This window comes from Diadema antillarum, unplaced genomic scaffold, assembly GCF_040938485.1.
Source record: "Diadema antillarum isolate AM-2024a unplaced genomic scaffold, OU_Dant_1.0 scf00000103, whole genome shotgun sequence".
NCBI classification, from domain to species: domain Eukaryota; kingdom Metazoa; phylum Echinodermata; class Echinoidea; order Diadematoida; family Diadematidae; genus Diadema; species Diadema antillarum.
This window is the reverse complement of record NW_027270992.1, coordinates 5,251,424-5,276,332: the sequence shown is the minus strand read 5'-3', so window position 1 is coordinate 5,276,332 and position 24,909 is coordinate 5,251,424. Positions and strand designations below refer to the sequence as shown.

General features: G+C 38.1%; 1 protein-coding gene across 1 annotated transcript in view; it reads left to right on the top strand.

The window, feature by feature from the left end:
- LOC139719070 (3',5'-cyclic-AMP phosphodiesterase 4C-like) overlaps window positions 1–24,909 on the top strand; it is a 310,458-nt gene that overhangs the window by 134,904 nt on the left and 150,645 nt on the right. The window lies entirely within an intron of this gene.

Here is a 24,909-nt window from a genome sequence, read left to right as displayed (position 1 = left end):
CTTCTGCGTACAGTTATGAAACTGATCTACTTATTACATCCAGATTTTTAAAGATCCATTGTATAAGACCATTTGAATTCCTCATGACTATTCATGCTCATTACTGTGCAGAAAATGGATTAACAAGAAGGGTAGATTGGCTGTATTGAATTACACCCTATGCAACAGTCTACAGATATTGTCATTAAAACAAAACTAAAATTGAAGGCTACATCTCTGCCACAAATCACTTTAATTCGATATACAGTGTTTTCCAGCTGAACTTTCCGATGAGATTCTAGCACAAATCTTGAGATGTGCTGCCTTCCTACGATTAATATAACAGATAACAAAATGTGTTTCTGCCTTATGCATCTAACCAAGACACTCCTAAAATCTCTCATAGTGAGTATGTTGGTGCAGACCCCAAGGCATTTAAAAGCTGTCCACACTCGCTGACTTTTTTGCATCTCGCCCGCCCCTGGCCTGCTCAGCTGTCCCGCGCACCATTCTCACAAGCCTGATCTATTATTTACGGACGGAGCTGCTTTTTGGCAGTAATCAGAGGAATATTGGTACTGACTCCGCTCCGAGTCTGCGGTGGAAACACGCTGCGACTTTCTCGCGTGATCGTCAAGGAGACACTTGAGCACATCTTTCCACCTCGCTCCGCGCACTCTTCTCTCAATGGTCGCCCCCCCCCCCCCATCCCCCTTCCATTCGGGCACCCGTTGCCGTCAGCGCCAATTTATACCTCTGTCGCCGCAATCATTACCAAGTTGATGCGCCTAATGCAGCGCATAACTAAATTCCGGTGTTGAAACATGCATATTTTTGTAAAGCCTGAGGCGAAATATGCGAGTTATTGACACGCACCATGGCAGGTTGATCAATGACAAATGACATGCACACAAACAAGCAATGCAATTTGATGGATGATGAGTACAATACATTGCAAAGCCAGGCTTTCACATACCAAGCAAAAGGAACATCCTTTTTTTTTCTCTCTCTCTTTCTCCTTTTTTAAAGTTTCTTTTGAAGTGCTAACGTCATTATAGAGCTGGAACATAATTTATATTTCCTCTCTTTGAGTGGGAAAGAGCAAATGGCAGCAGAAGAAAAGGAGTATGAGTGATCGCAGCAATTGGAGAATGAGTGGTCACAGATGCAGTCATCTATTATTTACATGCAGGAAGAATGAAGTTTGAATACTTTGTGTACACTTTTCTGTGTGTTTGTCTGTCTGTCTGTGTGTGTGTTGGTGTGTATGTGACGCAGATGATAAAAGTTTGTGGGCCTATTACATTTTGAAGAGTTGAAGTATACATGTATGTTCATGTGTGCTCTTTGGTCAGAAACCTTCTGTGAATGACTAAAATTACCCCCCCCAAAAAAAAAAAAGAAAAAAAAAAGAAAAGAAAAAGCCCAACAACAACAAACAAACAAACAAACAAAACAAAACGTAACAAAACTATGAAAAATGTTATCTGCACATGCAAACTGTTCCATGTACAGCGTAGGCTTTTTTTTTAATGTCATGTGAGTTTACTACACAGATCAGTCAGTGACTGAACATACGTGCACAAGTCTTGCACTCATGCAGGCTTGTCATGTCGCTGCGATGCCGCGGCACGTGCCGAAACTGGTGCATGATGTTTCTTGAACCCTCGGCTTGTGTTTCCCTTGAGTGAAGTATACGTGTTCAGCATACAAAGGCCCCTACCCCATACCCCCCCCCCCCCCAAAAAAAAAAAAAAAAAAAAAAAAAAGGTTTTAGAAACCATACAGATTGAGAGGAAAAGAAAAAAAATGTGTTAGAAAGAATGTCTGCTGTCTCCTGAACATGACTTTGTGCCCAGCAACAGTATGTTTTTCACACACATACATGCACGTCCTTACACTCAAACAACATGTGTAAATGTATTTATTTACTTATTTTGATATTTATATTCATATCTATTTTTACATTTATATTCATATTCATGTTTATATATAAGTACTGTTTTGAATGCTACAGGTTGGATTGAAAAGAGACGATGAAAGTTGTCACATTTCTTTTTCTATTTCTTGCTGTGTTTGAAATGAGAATTGATTTCATTGATTTTTAACCAGAAAGTAATCATTTCAAACTCCCTTGATATTATCAATTGGACTGAAATAGCGATTGGCATTTTTATCATCCTTCTAGAGATTCATTATTTCTCTTTTTATTGTACAATTAATAGAGCTTGTGCAGAAGTAGCCAAAATGAGTATTGATTCACACTGTGCCTGGAATGATTTATAAGAAAATGCAAGGAGCTTTTTTTTTATTGTAAGTAGACTATTGAGTATCGAATAATAGCTTTGATTGTCACACACATTTCTCAAATATTTGCCAACTTTAATTAAAATGAGGCATTGCCTCACCGCAAAACAAATCCAAGCTCACAGAATAGGGTTCAATGGCTGAGAAGTGGGCCCAGTCTAACAAAATTTGCCAACCCCAGAAATCCTTTTGTAGTAGTTTCCAAACAACCAGAAATCTTGCTCAAGGCATACTCAAATTAGCAACTATTATACAACACTTAATTAGAATGTAGCTATTCGATTGGTCGATCGCCCATCACATGACATTTAGTTAAAAGTTCCATCGCACACTGTGGTTGTCAGCCTTGCAATTTGTTTGAGCAAAAATGGATAGCACATGGCTGATGTCACCCATTTCCATTGACTCCCGTGTTAAACTCACGATTGACTCAATTTCTGTGCTAAATTCAAGAATCTGTGCAGACCACATCTGTTGACGTTCCAGGTGTTATATAAAACAAATAGTGTATGATCTTTACTCGTGCAATGGAACAAGATTTCGCTCTCGGTGAAAGATGAGGTGCACTATTCAACTCGGCTTCGTCCTCGTTGAATAGAGCGCCTCTTTCTTTCACCTCGAGCGAAATCTTGTGCCATCGCACACGTGACCATTCACTATTTGTATACTATGCATGCTAGATTGGATCTTGCATATTTCAAAATGTTGACAGGAACAGCAGTTTAATTGAAAGGAATATTTTGCACAAATCTATTTGTACACTTTAGTAAACCAATCCTTTCAAAGTTGGAAACGTGAAAGCATGAAAAGAATGGAGAAGAATGAGACTGTAATCACTAATGCTGACATGACTAGTGTGGCATATTTACTGAATGAGACATTTAAAACCCACCCCCTCAAAAAAAGAAAAGAAAAAGAAGCGATTTCTTTCTAGAAACAATTGGAGGATATAAATCAAGATATACAGTAGATATTGCTAATTCTTCCGGACAGCCATTATGTTCATATTAGAATTATCAAATTATCGTGCCTGCATTGATTTAGTCCAATATTTTGCATCCTCCCACACAGGTCATAAATGATCAATTCTAATCTATTTAGCATAGTGAGATTAACAGACCGTGACCATATGTTTGACGACAACTGATTGCCCCAGTGGATGGTCGCTAGATGATAATTTAGCATTCATGACTACAGGAATGAACCAATTGCATCCCACATATCACTGAGAATAGGAAAAGTACTCAATTTCAAATACTGAATGTGATAAACAGCATGGGAAAATTGCAGTTGAACATCACTTCTAAAGTATTCTTTCTTTTTCTTTCTGTTAGGAAAAGCGGAGGCACTCATAAAAATGTTTATTGTTTAAATGTACTGTGAAAGCCGTTATTTTTGCGTACCAATATTTTCACGGATGAGGTCACAGACATTTTCGTGATTTGACACAGATGCTATCTTTTGCTCCATCACTTCATTGTACATGGCAATGTTTTGTGCATGTTAAATTAGCAGCCCATCAGGGATTTGCAAAATTCACAAAATTCAAACCCTCATGCCAAATATAAGAGCCTTCACAGTAGTCCCTCTGTACATGTACGTATCTATTAAGAAAATATCAAAGGCACATTCTGAATGTACATGTATGATATGCAGGGATATCACTGTATAGGGTATGTGTATTAAAGGAAAGTGTTATCAGGTATGCATCATGAATATGATTGAATCATTTCCTTTTTCTCTTCTTTTTTTGTTATGCATCCATCATACAAGTTTGATGCAACAACATAATGGAATCAAAATAATCTGTCCAATGAACTGAAAATTATACTTTCATAACACTGTTAATAATTTTGTTTCTTTTGGTAGAATAATACCTATGCATGAAAGACTATTCAGATTTCTAAAACAACGATGCCTGCACCATTGTTTTGTGTCGCAGTTGAACACACTTTATCAGGACATGCATTATATCACTTTTATTTTAAAGATGGAATACAGGTACATTCAATAATATGTTCCTGCATAGATGTGGAAGTATAAGTGATGATATAAGAATTTAGTTAAACCTTGACTAAATAAGGAGACATACTACGTACATGTATGTCCCATATTTCACAGATAGATTACAGGGGCAAGCGGACAGTATATTCCAGCCCTCATGTGTAAATATTAGTAATGATGAAAGGATTTTGCAGAACCTTGGCTAAACAGAGGACAAATATTGAACAAATGTGGATGATTGGAATTCAGTCATCTATTTTTTTTTCTTCATAATCTGAGCAAGAGCAAAAGAGGACCAAAAAGAGAAAGAGAAATTATCTTCTTAGTTCAAAGGAAGTAAGGCATTCCTAGAGAGTCACGCAGAGCAAATATTTACCCCCCCCCCCCATGATGCAGAGAGCAAATTCATGTCCTTGCTAGACTTTCTATGTTTACTCAATTTTTCCTGCCTCCAGTCCCAGCTCTTGTGCATCTCCCAAATTGATGCGCATCTCCCATCTTTGCCGGTGTCTTTTCTCCAATCATCCCTCTGTCCATGCTATATCATCGATGTTGTCAGGGCCGTTGCCGTGGTGACGGGATGGGCTGAGCACATCCTTCCTATCCATCCACCCTCCCTTCTGAAGTTCTGCTGTGTTTTGTGGAGACCGACATAGAATCTGTTCACCTTCACCACTTACCCATCAGCTCTCTGTCCATGCTATCATCCCTGTTTCCAGGGTCGTTACCATGGTGACAGGATGAGCTGAGCATATCCTTCCTACCTGAGACCCCCCCCCCCCCTGCCAAAAAGGAAAAGAAAAAAAAAAGAGAAAATGCCCCTTTGGTTAATGTAGACCAATGTAAAATCCATTCACCTTCTCCATTAGCTTGTCAAGTGTCACAAACCTCATCCCTCTGTCCATAATATCTTCCCTGTTGTCAGGGTCATTACCATGGTAACGAGATGGGCTGAGCACTTCCTTCCTATCTACCCCTCCCCTGCCTGAAATGCTGTTATAGTTTATGCAGACCAACATATATTCCATTTACCTTCTCCATCAACCCAACATCCCTCTGTCCATAACATCATTCCTGTTGTCAGGGTCATTACCATGGTAATGGGATGGGCTGAGTGCATCACCCCCACCCCCCCAAAAAAAGAGAAAAATGTTGCTGTGGTTTATGCAGACCAACATGAAATCCATCCACCTTCCCCATTAGCCCATCAAATCCCACAAACCTCATTTCTGTGGTTTCCGATGAGACTATGGATATTATCATTATTTTGTGCTATTCATTGTACTGTTACTGTTTTGCAGTGTGCAGTAGGAACTATAATCATATCTTTGAATATGACCTCTGTATTGTTCATATACAAAATCAAAGTCACGTAATTGCTGCATTTGTAATTGATTCTGATATTGGCAACTCATTTTGGAAGCTCAAAGTTTCCATTCTCGCTTCCCAATAGAACAGTTCTGTAATGCATGCAGATGTTGTGCATGCTTCCTTTGCAAAAGTTGCCTGTGACAACCACAAAGATTGCTGGAGTGTTGCCCTACCTAGCAACAACAGGTGAATGAAATTCTTCATTTCTAGGGTTTAGGAAAAGAAATGTCTATCAATTATAATCAGTTACAGAAACGGTCTAGTGGAATATTGTCTAAAAATATCCATCTAATTTTGTGCAGCTTTCAATCAATATAATGTGTAAGTTTCATTTAGTATTTCTCCAGTGTGATAAAGATATGCAGTGAAATTCAGAGTTACTAATCTAATGATGAAGACGCAATTATTTCAGCAGCATCGGACTCAATGGATAATGAAAGTACGTACACCCCCCAAAGTCGCTCGGATGGAGTTTGTGCCAATGACAGGTGCAGAGATGAAATATGATTTAGCTCCAGGTACACTTCCAGGCATCAAAATGCTCCTCCTCTGTGCACACAATGATGTTGCACCAATGTATACCAAATCGGGTATAGTACAATAGTATATTGCAGTTCTACTTGGAGGAGGGGAGAGGCATGTTTTTTTTTTTTTGTTCCTGCTCTTGTGGTGCTCCTTCAAATACTGTAAAAGTGGATATTTTCGCGTGACAAATTTTTTGTGCTCGGCTGGGTAAGAAGAGTTTCGCATGTTTTTGATTCCGTGGAATCCAGACATCAACTACTGGAACACGTGGCAAGCAAAAATATTCGCATGCTTTTATTTTCGCGCTGATTTTGGATTGCGCGAAATGCGCAAAAATTTCAACACCGCGAAAATTTCCACTTTTACAGTACTTATGAAATAGAAGAATCTTGCTTTCTACACACAAGTAATTGAGAGAAAGAATGAACACAAATGATTTTATTGACTGATTTGAAGTTATTTCCACTTTGAGTTCACAAAAGTCTGAAACAAACATAGCTGAATTACAGTTATTATCGCAGTTATTACTATATAATAATATTTTGTCCAATTTTATGTACACAAATAATCGAAGCAATAATACATATTGTATACTAATAACATCACTTGCAACACATAGTAATAAGAACCAAAGTGGCTAGAATATAAAAAAAATAAAAAGCATAGCTTGTATTACTTAGCCCCTCCCCCCCCCCCCCCCCCCCCCCGCCAAAAAAAAAGAAGAAGAAAGAAATGAATGTCATCATTATGAGACATAATAATGAACAGAATGTATACTGGAATGGCATAGAGAACCACAACAATAACTAAGACTGAAGCTCTGCATTCAGAGAGTAAGAGATAAGAGGGGAGGATATGAAATAGAGGGAACAGATGAGATAATGTGAGATGAGAGGGGAAAGAAGAGATGGAGAGAGAGAGGAAAGGATATCAAGCAGGAGAGTTGATGATTTCAAACAGAATATCTTTATAATAGTTTATCCCCTAAATTGCTTCTTAAAATTGCTCAATGTAGATATTTCTTTTTAAACTTGTATCCAATGATTTCCAGAGTTTAGGCCCTGTGAATGTACAAATTTTAATAGCAGATAATGTTCTGTTCAAAGGTGAATGCAGAGATGGAGAGATAGATTATGGAGTGAGAGAGACTAAGTGAGAACAAAGAAATTTGAAATATAGTACATTCAAAGATTTGTGGGCATGTCATTAACTTCTCATTAGTCACGCCACCCATTATATCATCTTGATTACTGTGCTTAAAGGACAAGTTTACCTTCATATACATATGGAATGAGTGAATGCAGCAAGATTATTAGAACACATCGCTGAAAGTTTGGAGAAAATCGGACAATCCATTCACAAGTTATGAATTTTTAAAGTGTCTGCGCAGTCACTGCTGGATGAGAAGACTACCATAGTGTATTATGTCACATGCGTACAACGATATAAGGAAAATATAAAGAGAATTTCACAAATTTTTATTTTTTGAAAAAAGAGCACATTTCCTCGACTTGTCGCTGACATATGTTAAAGGTAACATTATTCCCCCTGCCTTCTGAAAGAGGCAAGTCAAGCATTCTTTTATTATGCAAGAAAAGTGAAAACATGTTGAATTTTCTTTATATTTTCTTTATATCGTTGTACACATATAACATCACAAGCTGTAGTAGTCTTCTCATCCAGCAGTGACTGAGCAGAAACTTCAAAAATTCATAACTTTTGAACGGGTTGTCCAATTTTCCTCAAACTTTCACTGAAGTATTCTATTAATATTGCTGCATTCACTCAATCCACATGTCTATGAAGGTGAACTTGTCCTTTAATGCTGTAAGTAATTACGTTCAGAGAATGAACCTGCATGAATGTCTAACATCAGCCAAATTATCAATCTTTAGATGTAGCTTTGGGCGTGCCGTTTGATTGGACACTGCATCTATGAAAACTGTTTGAAGCCCAGAGGTGCCATTTTGCACATTCAAGGGCAGCCAGTGACATTGTATGGTCCTTGTTGGTTATGCAAGCAATTGTTGCGTGCTGTTGATAGGAAAAAAGTAGCAATAGAAGCTGCTGATAACTGCTTCCAATAGTGGCGAGCCATTGGAGTCAAAAGGGGTCTGAGCTTTCAATCTTAGCAGAATCTTTGTCTAGAGGCAAAATGACAAAACAGGTAGGGAAGGCAATCACATATGAGGACTAAAGTGTGTACAGAGTAGTTCTGTTCTATGCAATGGCTAAGTCGTAAATAATGTTCAATAGATGAAAGATTTTGATAATAAAACTTGTCATCATTAAGGCAATGAATAAGACAAATGAAATTTTTGAAGGCAACAGGCGCAGATGGGAATAACAATGGTTGCTGGTAGACCAACTGTACAGTGATAGCAAATATCTTTTGGGTCCTTCACCATGTGCGCAGTCAGTATTGAAATATGAAAACCTTCTAATCTTGATGCAAAAAAGAAAAAACATATCCTTTCATTTGCTTTGTTTGTTACAAAGATTACTTTTGAAATCTCAATATGTTGCTATTTCAGTCTCTTTCACAAACACTGCCCTGCAGTGTTGTTGGACAGTAAATGTTTGTGGACATCAATTTACATTAATATCATCGTTGGTTATTCATCCAACATTAATGATGACACTTTTATGAGCTGACATTCATATGAGAATTGGCGTATTCCTTGTAATTATCTGAGAAATATAGCTGGGATGGACACAACAGATTTGTTTGTTTGGGCATTCTCTCTCTCTCTCTCTCACTCTTTCTCTCTTCTATCTCTCTCCCTCTCTCTCTCTCTCTCTCTCTCTCTATATATATATATATGTATGTATATATATATATATATTTGTTTTCTTTATTTTCTCTCTTTGTGTTTCTCTTTGTGATATTTTCTTTCTTCTCTCTATATATATATATTTCTCTTCATTTTTTGTATCTCTCTCTCTCTTTGTCTGTTTCCCTTTGTCCTTATATTTTTTCTGCTCTCTCATGCTTTATATATTTCTCTTTGTTTTTCTTTATCTTGTTTTCTTCTCTGTCTATTTATATATCTCTTTGGTTTTGTATTTCTCTCTCTCTCTCTCTCTCATTTTGCCCTTCATCTCTATCTCTTTTCTTTCTCTCTCGCTGTTTTTCTCTCTTTCCTTAGCCTGGAGATAACAAGTCTTCCATCATGTCTGTTTGTTCTGTCTACCAGCTGGGAACCAAAAAAATGATCGGGAAGAGAGGTTGGATGAAAGTCTAGACCTTTATGCTCAACACATTTAGAGCAATAAGAATAAAAAGAAGAAAGAAAGCAAGGAGCCGAGAATGGCAATATGAAAACAATCAAAGCTTGACGGACCGAGATTGATGCCAAAGATAGAATGTGGGGGGGGGGGGGGGGGGGGGGGGGGGGGGGGGGGAGAGGGGGGGAGAGGGCGGGGGAGGAGGGGGCAAGTTATTAAATGATATCGCAATACGCAGCGTCATCCATCAAGCGGACCCGGCGTCTGCCCTCCGTGATTAGAAGGTCATACGGGCGGGACGAGGCAATAAAAGCGAGAAAGATATACAATAAACGAGGGAAGAGTGACTGGTATTGTCCACTGTCTGGTAACATCAAGTCTGTACATGCTGCTTCTTTTTCTTTCTCTTGTTTGAGATGTCTGCGTTTAGTTTTAACAGTAAATATATGTGTTTATCAATATGTGTCCCTGTTTTGCTATCTATGTGTATATAAATGGATAACATATTTAACACCTTTAAAGTTCACCTTCATAGACATGTGGGTTGAGTGAATGCAGCAATATTAGTTGAACACATCAGTGAGAGTTTGAGGAAAATCCGACAATCCGTTCAAAAGTTATGAATTTTTAAAGTTTCTGCTCAGTCATGGCTGGATGAGAAGACTACTATAGCTTGTGATGTCACATGAGTACAACAGTATAAAGAAAGTATAAAGAAAATTCACCTTATTTTCACTTTTCTCGTATAACAAAAAGAACACTCAACTTCTCTCTTTCAGAAGGCAAGGGGAATAATATTATCCTTAACATACATCAGTAACAAGTCCAAGAAATGTGCACTTTTTTCAAAAAGTAAAATTTTGTGAAATTCTCTTTTTATTTTCATTATATCGTTGTACGCATGTGACATCACACACTGAAGTAGTCTTCTCATCCAGCAGTAATTGCGCAGATACTTAAAAAATTCATAACTTTTGAACGGATAGTCGGATTTTCCTCAAAGTTTCACTGATGTGTTCTACTAATATTGCTGCATTCACTCAATCCACATGTACATGAAGGTGGACTTGTCCTTTAAATGCAAAATCCAATACAGCCAATTTTATCACCTTGGGATATTTGAGATTGAAGCTGCTGAAAAAGAATAATAACTAAAATACATAAAAATTTGGATGATATCTTTGAAAAATGTTTATTATGTTAAGAGTACAGTATCATTGAAAAAAAAATCTTATTTTCATTTAAGAGATTTATTTCTTCTCTATTTGATGATGTGTACACATAAAATGAAAAACTTTGCAAATGGCTCTTATCTGCCATCATACACTTCATATGTATTCACATACGTACATACATACATACATACATATATACATACATACATACATACATATGTGCGCAAATGCTTTATTTCTATATTTGATATATTGTACATTGCTATTAGGCTGATGAGTAAATGTAAGAAGATCCCACTTAAGAAAATCAAGTAGAGAATAAAAAAACAGAAAAAAATAACACGCCACAGAGAGAAACGCCACACCTGATATGAAATTTAACACTAGGAGTGAGATATAAGGTGTCATCAACAACTGAAAATTCCTTTTTATGATAGAATCTTACTGGCGTGGGAGACTCGCGAAGGAGTCTGCTAGCACTGGGAGCCCTGAAGTAGGCAGACAGTTGCGATCTTGAGTAATGAAATTTCATGTTGTCCGACAGGTGGTATATGAACCCCCCCCCCCCCCCCCCCCCCATGCATGGGCCTGTACCCTTGACTTTTACGCCCGGGCTGCAGCCTCCTGGCGTATAGCCCTGACCTTTCTCAAGTATCCAAATCGGCCAATCTGCCCGCTAAGTCACGTAATTTATAATTTGGTAGCTGTCCCGTCAGACGCGGTATGCCGAACAAAATGCGACTTCACTGTAGACATCCTCTTTTGTCAAACAAAATGCGACTCCACTGTATATCTAGGCATCCTCTTTTCATGTACTTGAATACTTCATGGCCAGCTAGAATGTTTGAATAATTCAGCACATTTTTTATTCTCCTCAGTTGCCAGTTGTTTTTTGGTTATTTAATCTTATGCCATAATATTGATGAGTCTAAAAGTTGCTGAATTGTAACAGGGAGCCTTAGATTTTCATGATGCAGATGTTCAGAGGAAAGAAACCTGTTCTGCACTTGTGCAAAATTGCTACAATATCAAGATTCTTCCTGCATTGTCTGGGTTTTCACAGTGGGTTCTGGACCAGTTTTACATCCGCTCAAATTTACAACACAGAGAGCTACTTGATGCACTGATCATGGGGGGGGGGGGGGGGGGGGGGACATTTTACTTTTGTGTGAGCTGCATCCTCATGTAATCTATGGCAACTTTACAACACGAAGCAGGGAGAAAGAAGGAAAGGCCAATGCAATCGTCATCTCAAACATCCGCATCACAAGTCTAAAGCTCCCTTTTCACAAACAGAACAAGATTTATTATGTATAAGTTATATCATTGTAATGTGTGTATCTGCTCTTGTTCTTTCCTTTAAAGGGAAGCAGTCCTGAGATTTTCACTGTACTGATAATTAAGAAGAGTAAAAAATATAACCTTTCACCAATTTATACTCGTGGACATCAAAAACTGTCTCCGTACGTGATTATTAAAAAATAATTCCTGCAAGCGATCGTGTGAGAGCCTGCCAAAGGTGCAACATCATTGATGCCCTACTCTCAAGTTGACAGCCGTGCCTCAGAAAACCAATTTAAGTGTTCAAAATGATCATATCTGATTTTTTCATAAAATGTGACAATATGTGGTTTTATTATTTCAAACAAAATATTTCAAGCCTATTTATATATACAATTAATATAAAAATAAATAGTAAACATGTATTTATAAATAACTAGGGATGACGAGCAGAACACCGCTGGAAAGAGTTGTGCATCGATGACGTATGACTCTCCGCCAAGACTTGCTCATTTGCAGAGTCACACTTTTTTAACCGAAATGTACGAGCTTATTTGGTGATTTGAAAGTTTGTTTTTGATGAAAGTAGTTCATTGGAGGTACCAACAACAACATTTTTTTTTTAATTTCATGAGGACTGCGTCCCTTTAAAACAGAACATTTAACATTTGATTGGAAAAAAAATAGTAAGTTTTTCTGTCTCCAAATCATGGTTAATCATCACTGTCAAAAACAGATCATGTTTGAATGTTAAGCTTGTCATTTTAGAGGAAGCGGAAAGCATTGATATCAGAGGCTGCTGGTTACTTTTTGTGCATGTGCAGAACTCACATTTTCAAAGATTTCTGCTGAATATATCTGTAGATGGTTACGTAATGACACCCTAGATGGTTACATAATGACACCTAGTGGGGCATTTGTGTGCTCCTGCATATCCCTTTTTACATTTACAGAACACCTTTTACTTTTCAGTTGCTGTTTGAAGCAAAGATAACAAATATTTCAGTTGTCCCACTTGTGAAACTCATATCTTATGCCTCTAAAGATGTCAGAGATAATTTTGGACAAGATAAAATGTTTATGAGGTGTAACTTTTGCCCTTTTCTTTTCTCATGTTTCTGCCTTTGGCTTCTCTGATGATCATTTTGCTGAATGAATGGTGTCACTACTGCTTGTTACTTCTGTGTTGACAAACAGGTAAGTGTATATATGTTGTTTAATAGTCTTCATATTCACATGGTCAGTAAATTCTTTGGAACTTTATGTGAAGAGAATGGGTTAAGTGATATTTTCAGACATATCAAACTTAGTCCGTTATCAGATGGAGCAAAATAAAACCTTTTCAATGATACCTCACTTGTTGCATAATATACAAATATACTTGGCCTTGAGAGTTTCTTGTTAAAACTATGGGCAGAGGTGACTCCAAACTAGTACTATTCACTGAGGGGCACAGCCCCAAAGTGAATAGTACTATTTTGGAGTCACCGAGGCCCATAGTTTTAACAAGAAACTTGAAACTAGGCAAAGTATATTTGTTTTATATTTTGGATCAAAAATTTGAATTAAAAAGTGAAAGTCATTATAGGCTTAGACGCACTGCGGCGGCAGCGCAGCGCCTGCAATACGCAACAGTGCGAGAGATCGGAAATTGAAAAACGTAGTAGCCGTGACACCGCCAGAGTTGCCCGTCGCATGTATCCAAGCGATCGTATGGCCGCTGCAAACCTGAACACTAGAATTTGGGACCGGACGGGTACACTTGATTGTAAAGAAGGGTGATTGTGACATCATTTTGCAAATAGTATACTATTTGCAAAATGTCGTCATCAAAGTGACGTCATTTTGCAAATAGTACTTCATGGAGTGTCAAACACACCAACATTCTAAAATAGTGCAAAACACCTATAATCACGTGAAGCTCTTTTAACCAATCAATGGAAGACAAATTTTTGATCCGAAATATAACAAGGAATATTCTTGAAGTTATGATTGAAACTATCCCATATGTTCTTATTAGTTTTCTTGTTTCTCTTACGGGTTTACACCAAATATCTCAACTTGGCAAGAATGGAGATAACTCATTTTGCAAATCAAACTCTATATATGTCTCTGTAAATGTGAATTAGTAAATGTGAGTGTGATATCAATATGTATGATGTATCTTGACTGTTTCTATGTGTGTGCATATATGTGAGTGTTCATACAGGGGCTACCTTGCTTGGTACAGGGAACAGTACATTGCAATGGATGAGATTATTCTGTTGGAAGTGGACGGGGTACAGAAACGAGTTTGTGGGGTACACAGAACAGTGTAACATTAAAAATTATGGTTGCTATGTGAGTATCTCCATTTGTTTGCTTGTTTGTTTGTTTGTTTGTTTTTGTTTGTGTGTGTGTGGCTGAAAGTGTGTTTGTAAAGCTTTCCCCCCCCCCCAAAAAAAAAAAAAAAATTGTGAATCAAAATGCAGTGAGATGTTTTATTCTTCACACTCTTACATAAGTAGGTTGGACTGTTAGAGCTACCTATTTGTCCAGTTACAAGATAAATTAACTCATATTGAATGGCGCCGCGGAGAGGAAATTCAACAGCAAAAGCCAACAAAGGACTTGCAAAACACCTGTCCCTCAGCTTTCATATGCCGCAGAAAGTGGGCACAATCAATATTATTTTTCTCTTCTCTTTAGTCACGCCGGGCATTGAGCAGTGGGGAAGGTAAACCTGACAAATTGGGACTTGCCTTCCACCAGGTTTTTTTTTACGTGGGGTGCTCAAGAACTAGGTACCGGAGGAGCAATGCAAAGAAAAAATGAAGGATGAAATGGATTGGTAAATTGATTGTTTCCATGGCAACAGCATCAACATCGTGGGAGAACAAAGCCGCAGATGTTCGGGCAGGTGTTCGCGCGTGCCATACATCACTCCAGTTTTTCCTGTTGTTGTGTAAAATGTTTGATGGAAAATACCGCTCGATTTCTAAAGCATACGAAGAGAAAAATTAAAACTTTTGCAGAGCAATGGTAGCATTCATTGAGTCTTACCGGTAAGTGTTGCCTTTGATAAACCCTCAAATTACCAAATTATGCATGGAGCATTGTTCCTGAATAAAATGAATGATGAACGCAGCTCATGCACAACAAGTGACAACATTCAGTGGTGAACAAAATTTCACCAAGATTTAGAAGTCAATGAAACATTAAAGAAAAGAAGAAAAATGTCAAGTAGGAGAAACATACCAGATAGTCAAAGGATTGAGAATTAAAGCAAAAATAGAGAAAAATAGAGTAGAAAAGAATGGAAAATTGATTGATCTGTAGGAGCAAGGGCGGTTACACTAAGACGATAGAAGGGGGAAAACTTTCAGAAATGTATAATGTCGTATAGAATTAATGTCAAAGGGAAGAAAAGATTTGCCAGACATTGGAGATGGGAGAGAAAATATGAAATAGTCAAGTCATATTGTGATTAGAATGTGTATTAGGATCTTCTTTAATGACAATCATCCCTGAACTTTATGGAAAATGAGTTCCTCCAAAGAAATGTACCTGGTATTTGGACCTCTGTAAATACCAGTTACCTATTAAATTAACTTTTACGTATTCCCATGAGATTGTCTCCATAGCGATATCTTTGACTGCTTTGTAAGACCACATGAATGCACCTTAGTGTATGAAACTAGATGGGGAAAAAGAGCTAGATGTGATATTAATGAGATGAAATGAGGGGGGAATAGCGGGGGGAGAACATTGAAGTGCCCCAGCGGAGGGGATAAGATGTCACAAAGAGGATGGAGCAAGTTGATCAGTGAGGAACATGGAGAATAACATCTTCGGGAGATGTGGAGATGGCGTCTCCCCTCCCTGCGCTATCGGATGACATGGGTAGATGCAGGCACAGGGCTTCGCGAGGACCGGGCAGTAATCGGAGAGCATCTTTGTAGAATGCGGTCCTGATTATGACAACTTTCCCCACCCCTTTTTTCCTCCTACTTCACCTCTTTAACAACCTTTCTTTCTCCATTACTTCATTTTATTTCTCTCCTCCTTCCCTTCTCCTCCTTAACCCCTTTTCTTCTTCTCCTCTTCCACATTATTCTCTTCTTCCTCCTCCGCCTTCACTTCTTTTTTCTTTTTCTCCTTCTTCCCTTATCCTCTTCTTCTTCCTCCTTTACTTTTTTCTTCTTTTCTCTGCTTTCCCTCATCTTCTTCTTCCACCTCCTCTTTTTCCTTTCAATTTCCTTCTCTTCTTCCTCCTTTACTTCCTTTTCTTCTCTTCTCTTCTTTCCCTCGTCTTCTTCTTCTTCCACCTCCTCTTTTTCCTTTTAACTTCCTTCTCTTCTTCTTCCTCCTAATCCTCTTCTCCCTCTTCGTCATCCTCCTTTTCCTTTTCCACCTTCATCTCTTCTTCTTCCACCTTCACTGTTCTTTTCTTCTCTTCTTCCCTTCTTTCCCTCATCTTCTTCCACCTCCTCTTTTTCCTTTTAACTCCTTCTCTTCTCCCTCATAATCCTCTTCTTCCTCTTCATCAATTTTCTTTTCCTTTTCCACCGCCATCTGTTCTTCCTCCTCCTTCATTTCATTTTTTTCTTTTCTTCTCCTTCTCTTTCCTGCTCATCCTCCTCTTTCTCTTCCTCCACCTCTTCCTCCTCCTCCACCTCCTTCCCTCTGTGCTGATTGTAATCTTAGAGCTGGTATGTTGAGGAATGCTTCGTCATTAGATGTTCTACATGAAAGTGGGAGCTTAGGGGGTTGATGAAGGATGTGATGTGATGTTTTTGCAGCTTCCTAGGTATGTTTGACTTGAACTTGTTTAAAGAGTCAGGAATAAAGTGTGAAATTCCTGTGAGACTCTACAAACGTAGTATGTATATTGTGGTGACTTGCATTACATGAGCTTATCAATTCTTGTGTGCACATGGTAGTATTCTCATGAAGTATTATAAAAGCGAAGTCTTCATTTTACAATGTAGAGCAAGCACCTGAAGATGACTTCAAGACCAAATTTCCTCAAAGACTAAAAAATGATGATATAAACACAAAGATTTATTGGATAAAGAATGCATTGATCATCAAAGCCTCTCTTTAATGTTTTGTTGAATGTCATCAAGTTTTAATAGGAACAAACTATTAGAAACGAGTACAGTAAGTGCATTAAAATTTGATGCAAATTTTGAAATATCCCGTGAAGAGTTGAAGATGCAGTCCTGTGCATTCCTGGTTTCTGGGCTCATCACAGTTTTTTTATGCAAGTGTAGATGTGTGTGTGTGTGTGTGTGTGTGTGTGCGTGTTTGTGCAGGTGTGCATGTTTGTGTGTATTTTGTGTGTGTGTGTGTGTGTGTGTGCTGAAGTTGCAAAGTTCAGTTGCTCTGTTCAAATGCTGCTCACCAAATTCCCCATGAAAAAGAGATATTTCTCTCATTCTCCGGCCCGGGTCGAATGGATTTCATGATCCCAGGGGGCATCTCTGATTCCTAAGCAATCCACTTTAAAGATTAACAAAGCTTTCCTATAGGGATTGAGACGTACATGTACATTGTACAGTTTGCAACTTTTTTCTATTTAAAGGGAAAAGGAAAAAATGAAACAAAAAGGAGACAAACTAGGATGAGGAAACATTTGATACTTCAGATTTAGTCTTTCGTAGGTTTGTGCAGATCGGTTTCCACTTGAATTGGGCTGCATTCCCTTTCAGAGAAGCCGAGACCCTTCCTGCATCAACTTACCTTTGCCTCCCTAGGTTGACAAGACCTTGTATCCCAATTCACCATATATGATTCGAAAATCTCCTAACTCAATTTCGATTGTCAAAAATACTGATTTTTTTTTTATATTGCAATTGCTAGTGTAATCCAAAACAATTTTGCATTTATTTTGATGTCAACATTGATATTATCAAGCGAAAATGTTGCCAATATTTAACAGTTTTTTTGTTCATTTAAATGTTTTTGCTCTCCTGAAATTTTATGATTATCTGGTTTTGTCTTTCCAACCATCAAAATGAAAGTTATTATATATGAGCACATCTGCAGATGTATGACAATATTTCTGCCGTCTTTTGACAATGGGCAAAAATGATTTCAAAGAATTCACGGGAAGCTTTTGCAATGTAACTCTGGCCCTGTAGTGTGTGGGTCTGCTGTGTTTAATACTCGTTGAGCAAAGGAACATGCATCCACCAAAGAAGGAAAAGCGATCAAGAAAATGAAAGCATGAATGATCGCGTTGTGTTACCACTGCCATATTTCAGATGTTGGTGCCAGCCTCATCTAACTCTCCTTCTCCGACCGGATGAGAAATTGTAAAAAGAGACCACTAACATGAATGTGGCGTGTGAAAGGCATCAACCCGTGCCCTAGATACGCAACAGATGTACAGACTCCTGTTGTATAGGTCGAAGAGTAAATTTTCCTCATAGTATCACGCTGCTGTCGGCTTATGAATAAAAACAGCCATTCCCGAACGGTAAGGATATTTGAACGTTTCTTCGGCGTATAACGTGAGGATGGCAAAATAGTAATCATGTGATATCATCAGCATACATGGTTATGAAAACAGAGGAATTTTTTGCTTGAATTGCACCTTGATGTTGACAATGCACATTCAATCATTCTGCATTGGGAATGGAATTTGTGCTTGCATTGGATTTACAGTTGTCGTGGGAACCATGTAGGATGTAAGAAGTAGAGGATTACTGCATGTTGATGAAATGTGAATACTGAATGAGCTTTTTTTTCCTTTCAACAAACTTTACCTAGACTAAAATGAAGGAAGTTCCCCAAATTTCCATGGTTCATACATGTGTCTTCACAGAATGGTGATAAAGGCCGTAAGTATGATATGCAAAGGAAGTTAGGTGATGTCATCTACAAGCCTGCCATTGGCTTATACGCAAATCTCCATCATAGTTGTAATTACTTAGCTATAGCGCCATTTTCAAATCTGTGTGTATGGGGGCAGTCCAGTCAAGGTGCCATATATGGGCAAAAATCTGTCAACAAGATATTCAGTCTCTAAGCTTTAATTTGATGTATAATCCATTAACCTGTTGAGGACGGGCTGATTTTACTACAGCACGCATTTCCCATAGACACCTGCCCAAGTATACTCGGGACTCGTCCTTAACGGGTTAAAAGACATGCTTTATATCCAAACATTTTTCAAATCGAATGTGGCGAAAATGGGAAATTTGTGACAACAAAGTACAGAGAAAATTACTATTAAAGTTTGCTCTCACTTTCTTGCTTGTTCCGAGATTGTCCACCATACGGTACAGAAAATATTGCGTGCATAAACTCCTTAGCAACAATAAGTGTACGTCGTAAGCAATGATACATGTTTGTTAAGGAGATGTCTGTGTTAGACAACAATGACATTCCTCATACATTAGGACAAAAACCATCAGTAGGAGCTCTTTGTCTTGATACTTGAGATATATTCAACAAGTTAAAGAATCATCAGATGGCAGTCACAGAAAAGGAAATACTGGGTAGAAAACCCATCCTCCTGGATGCTTACCGGTCTAATATGACATATCAGAGGAAAGGACAAAATACTACACAATATCTAGTGCTGAAGGCAATCACAGTTCCTTGTTTGTAGGAATTCATGTTACCCGATGCTTTCCATTAGGATTAATAGCACCTGAGTGGCACTCGGTTGGCCTAGCTTCAAGACTGAGCTTTAATTTTTTTTTTCAATATCTTAACACTCACTTTTCTGTTAACACTGTTGATAGTGTCGGTCCTGACAATACCCAAGTTCTGAACCCTCATGTTTGCAGATGGAAAAAAACAACAGCTTAGTGCTTCAAAATAGTTCTAAAATGTGGGTTAGGGATAGAAATAACCTACCTGAAAATGTTGAGCAATAAAACAATGTGATCTATTGTTAAATATACAAAATGTGAACAGTAGTTCTATTAAAAACCGCTTCTAGTATAATAGTCTACAGTTATGGTTTATTGAGAAAATTAGTGATATCTCCTTGTATTTTCATGGCTTTATTGCAAAATGTTTGTACTGTAGGGTGTTTCGTGATAAACAACTCAATAATACATATGCATCAAATGTGATAATTCAAACATTTTTTTTATCACTGCTCCCTCTGCTTTATCTTTTCCTTTATGTGGAGACAAAAGGTTATTTTACCAGTTTTTAACACCCATCCCGTATTCTCCATAGAAGAAAATAACCCTGCTATTAAAGAGGGGATGGGGTGGATGGCTTGATGCTTCCCATTGAACAACAAAAAAAAGAGAAAATATTATTCATGAAGCCTGAATGCAAGAATACTGCTGAGACACAAGGAATCCATCACTGTATGAAGACGGATGAGACAAGTATGACCCACGAGCACCCAGTCTGACATGTCAAGATGGGTATGATTCATGGGGGGACATGGCGGAGATGACACTAAATACTGTCTCGTCTTCTATAAATCATGGTATCCCTGGATGCGTGCAGCATCCCCGTTTAACCAGTGACTCCTGTTTTTTATTGCAACTCTCCAGAAGTTAAGCGATGAATCTCTGCGGACGACGTAAGCGAAGGTTTTTATTAAATTACATTTTCTCGTTGCTTGGAGGATTATTTCATTTGCTTATGAAATTGTATTGATGTGACATTAAGGGAAGAGGTCTGGTTTGATATGCAGATGATTATCAACCCATCATTTCCATCATGATAACTGTCATCCATTATCTGAGCATTCATTGCTTTCATCATCATCATCATCACCATAATCAACATCATCACCATCGTCATCATCTTCCTCATCATCGTCATCGTCATCATCAACATCATTGTCTTCATCATTGTCATTATCTTTATTATCATTGTCATGTTCATTACTATCAATGTCTTCTTAATGTTCATTAGCTACATCAACATTACCACCATAATCTTCATCATCATCATCCTCATCATCATCATCATCATCAGCGGCAGCAGGAGTGGTAGCATCATCATCATCAATTCATTATCATTGTCATATTTATTGCCCTCAATGTCTTCATAATGTTCACTATCTATATCAACTTTACCACCACAATCAGCATCGTCATCAGCATTATCATTATAATCAGTACCAGCTCCAACTTCTTTCCTGTTCATATCTTAATTCCTGCCAACATCTTATCATACTGTCCAAATACCATCATCACCATATCGAGAGGTTGATCTCGTTGCCAGGGACCCTTCGTAGCAGAGTGTTTTCTCTGCGGAAGGGACGCACATCCATGACTGATGATGTTGGTGACATTTCGATTCTGGTGCCCCCAGAACGGGCGTGGAACCAGAGCATCATCTTCTTCCTTGGAAACTTCTCGCAATGTCTCTCGTTATGGAACTGATTTAATGAAGTTATCACCCATGGCCATCTGATATCAAACAGTGCATAACATTCACATATGGTGGAGTGCTCAAGGTCACAACCGAGTTATACGAACTGTCACGTCAGGAATGTCACACTGTGCGAGTCAAACTCCCGATATGCCCCATCCCCAAATTTTGGCCTTCGTCCCAAGTTTAGAAAGAAAAAATAGAACTTTATACACCCATCAGTCAAGAGAGCATTTCACTGTCATCCACATATTAACCACCCTTCTTGTATTTGTCTGAATAAATAAACTTGGTATGTTTCCTCGTATCACCCTCATTCAGTCCGTTATACCAGTGAAAGGATGAAATGTGTTTTTACGTTATGATTTTGGGATAGTATTATAGAATTCTAATGCAAATTTTGATGGCAGAATTATTTTGTCAAGAGATAATGCAGGTCATTCTCTTTCCAATTGAGGTCATGATAAATATAACCTCGGACATATTGTGTGATTTTGTTGACCACTTGTAAAAGGTAGGAAGTTCAATACAATGTTGTCAAACATCTTCCAACAGAAAAATAGGTATGTGTGACAATGTACTGTCTGGGATATTAATTTTGTTCATGTTGTTTCATCGCCATTTGCTTTTGAAGTTGTTTTGTTTTCATATTTAGCTTTAAACTATGTATTGATATATCCAATATTAAAAGTTTTAAAGCTTCATATAAAGTTGAATGATACTGTTAAGAGAAGTAAATAAAAAAAAAAAATCATGAAGCATTCATAAAGCATGACAAGATATTTCATCCGGCCAATGTAATGAAGAAACATTTTTTAATATAAGCCTGACATTTTGGGAGGGGTGGGGAAGAATGTTGAATTTTGTGAAGTATGTGGGGCTCTGCACGATGTTAATTAAACTTTACTTTCCCGGTTCCGTGAGGACGTCTGCCGACAAGGCCGTTCCAAGTCAAGTGGAAAGTCGCAGAAGATCCCGATTGGAAGGAAGGGGGTAATTAAAACCCTCATTAGCCATGCATGAAACTCCCCGGCACAACATATTTTGTTTCAGCTCCGTGGGGCCCAAGTGGGCGAAGGCCCCCCTTCGGAATATTGCAGAGAGAGAATTGTATTGACGCAATAAACTATCTGATGGTACAATCTGCTTTGTCTTTCCCTTGATAGACCGTTAATTACTTTGCTACAGAGCAATATATGCAAGTCTGTTTCGCTATCTCTCTTTCTCTATAACCTCGGAAGTTGTGAAAGGTTAATTTCTTTCTCGGAAATGCTCATTTTGTTGTTTGAAGTTTTTAGTTATTTCCTGTCAATTTGATTGCATTCCAAAACTTTTCTTCAGGTTTCTCAAATATCACATTAAATTTAATGCAGCAATATAGTTAAAGGACCTGTCAACCAGTTTGTTGAATCTGAAAAACTAAGAAAGCAGCTTTTACCAATCAAGTCCTTAGTCATTATTTTTATCATCATTCTAACTTTCATCTTCAGTATAATCATTGTTGTCCTTATTTTTATCATCATTGTCACCATCGTCATCATCATCATTATTAGTATCATTGGTAGTATTGTATTGATTTACTTGCAGTAAATGTTAAAGTTGTATTTGGTAGGTTCTGTGCTTTGGTTACATAACTGTATATTGTGCAGGTTCAGATTTAGAAGGTGCTGTAGAAGCAAGGCTTTCAGAGACTTAGATTCTGCAGTTCTTCATGAACAGATGGAACCTTAGATGCTCAAAATAGACAAAAGAATCACTATTGCCAAGGTCCAGTCAGATTTATTTTTCTTCAAAATGGAGTAAAAAAGCTCACACACCAAAAATTTAGAAGCAGTGAGGGAGAGAGGTATATGGGGAAATGGAGGGAAAATGGCCTCATCACTAGGGCCTATACGAAAAATAGGAGCTCTGTAAATTGCTTTATCACAAATGTTGCAAGGGACCTTTTGTTTGATCACACATTTGAATGCATAAATAATGGTATTGTAATTAATGCACATCACTTGTATACATCACACTCGGATTGCCCGAGTAGGAACCAAGTGAGAACAAACCAAACGTGACGAATGAAATAAGGAACTTGCCATTCACACTGCCAATGGTGTAATATCATATCAAAAGCTTGAATTCGGGCATAGGTGGCCTTCACCTTCCTGTTTTGGTGACAAAGTTTATCATAGTCATGGGGGAAAATTCACCTTTTTCTTTGTTCTGTGTCAGGTGCTCTTTCAAGAGTGAAAGAAAGGAAAGAATACAAACAAACATTGAGTGTTAAAACCCTGGATTATGTAAACAAACAGCCTCTACACTCCCCCCCCCCCCCCCATATCATTATTGTTTCAGTTCTGTCAGCTGCTGAGTAGCATTACATTTCGGCATGACTACCAGAGCATCTCTTTAAAAAAGAAAAAAAAAAACATGGATGCCCATTCAACCAACAATGCTACAATATGACCTGAATAAAGGGATAGGTTATGACAATGCTAGACACGTTATTTACTCGTCAAGTTTAGGGCTTGAACATCATTGACAAGGCCAGACGTCGTCATACATGGGATCCCAACTGTGCAGTTTCTCTCTCTTCTACATCGCTTGAACCAAGCATGAGGTGTGGGCTATCTATTTTTTCCCCGTTAAATCCATATATTGTGAATTACATTGAATTTCCGTTCCCATCGAGGCGAGGCCATTCGCATGACATCCAGATGGAATGTTTTGACATGATCCTTGCATGGTTTTTTTTTCCCCTAAATATGTCGTGTAAATGAAGTGTGACTTCATGGTCCGTCCTCTACAAAATCACTCATAGTTTCAAATGACTTATTAGTGAGGATCAAATGGTGTTGGTTACTGCAACAGTCCAGGTTAAACAAATGGAGCAAGGGAGTTCATTGGACGCTCGTCCTTCCACCTGAAGTAACAGACTTGTCCCCATGGATATTGAAAAGTGTTCATCAAGGTATTTATGTAAAGTGGCATAATTTTACAGTGTTTACAGGTGGTGTGCTATTGAGTGCGTATATCAACTGAAGTCTGTAGGATGGAGTTTTACTTGTGTGAGTGGGCATATAAACAGTGTGAATATAATGTATCCTACAGCAGGGAACCAGTATGCTAATGTATTCGAATGTATTCATACTGGGTATATTGCAAGTTGATATTATTGCCCAACTGAGGGATCCCAACTCCATGCTCTGACCTGGGAAACTTGCTCTGAGACAGTTATAGCATGGAGTAGATATCCCAAGGGACAGTGATATCAACAATGCCCCGATTAAAGCAGTCCTTATTTGTTTTATGTACCATATTGAATTTAATGAAGTTTTACTTGGTTGGTCACGATCATGCCAATCAGTTCACAGTTCACTAGGTGTTACTGTGCATGTTTCCATCGTGATCACATCAATCAAGGTTTACCTCTCAACATGTTATGGAAGGTAGACCTGAGCGATTACACAACGTGTACATGTTCTGTGTATATACAGTGTACCAGAAGAGGGCAGTTTATTACTATGGGGCAGTTTGGCACTATGGGGGGGGGGGGGGGGTGGGTTGGGTAGGGCCTACTTTTAAGCTGCCAACAATTTTTGAAGTTACACTGTATGCCCCATATTTCAACCAATCAAAATCGAGGATTCATCAAATGAGAAGTATGATACAGTTTATTGATTGTTTGCTTGATATAACTTTGAATGCAGAA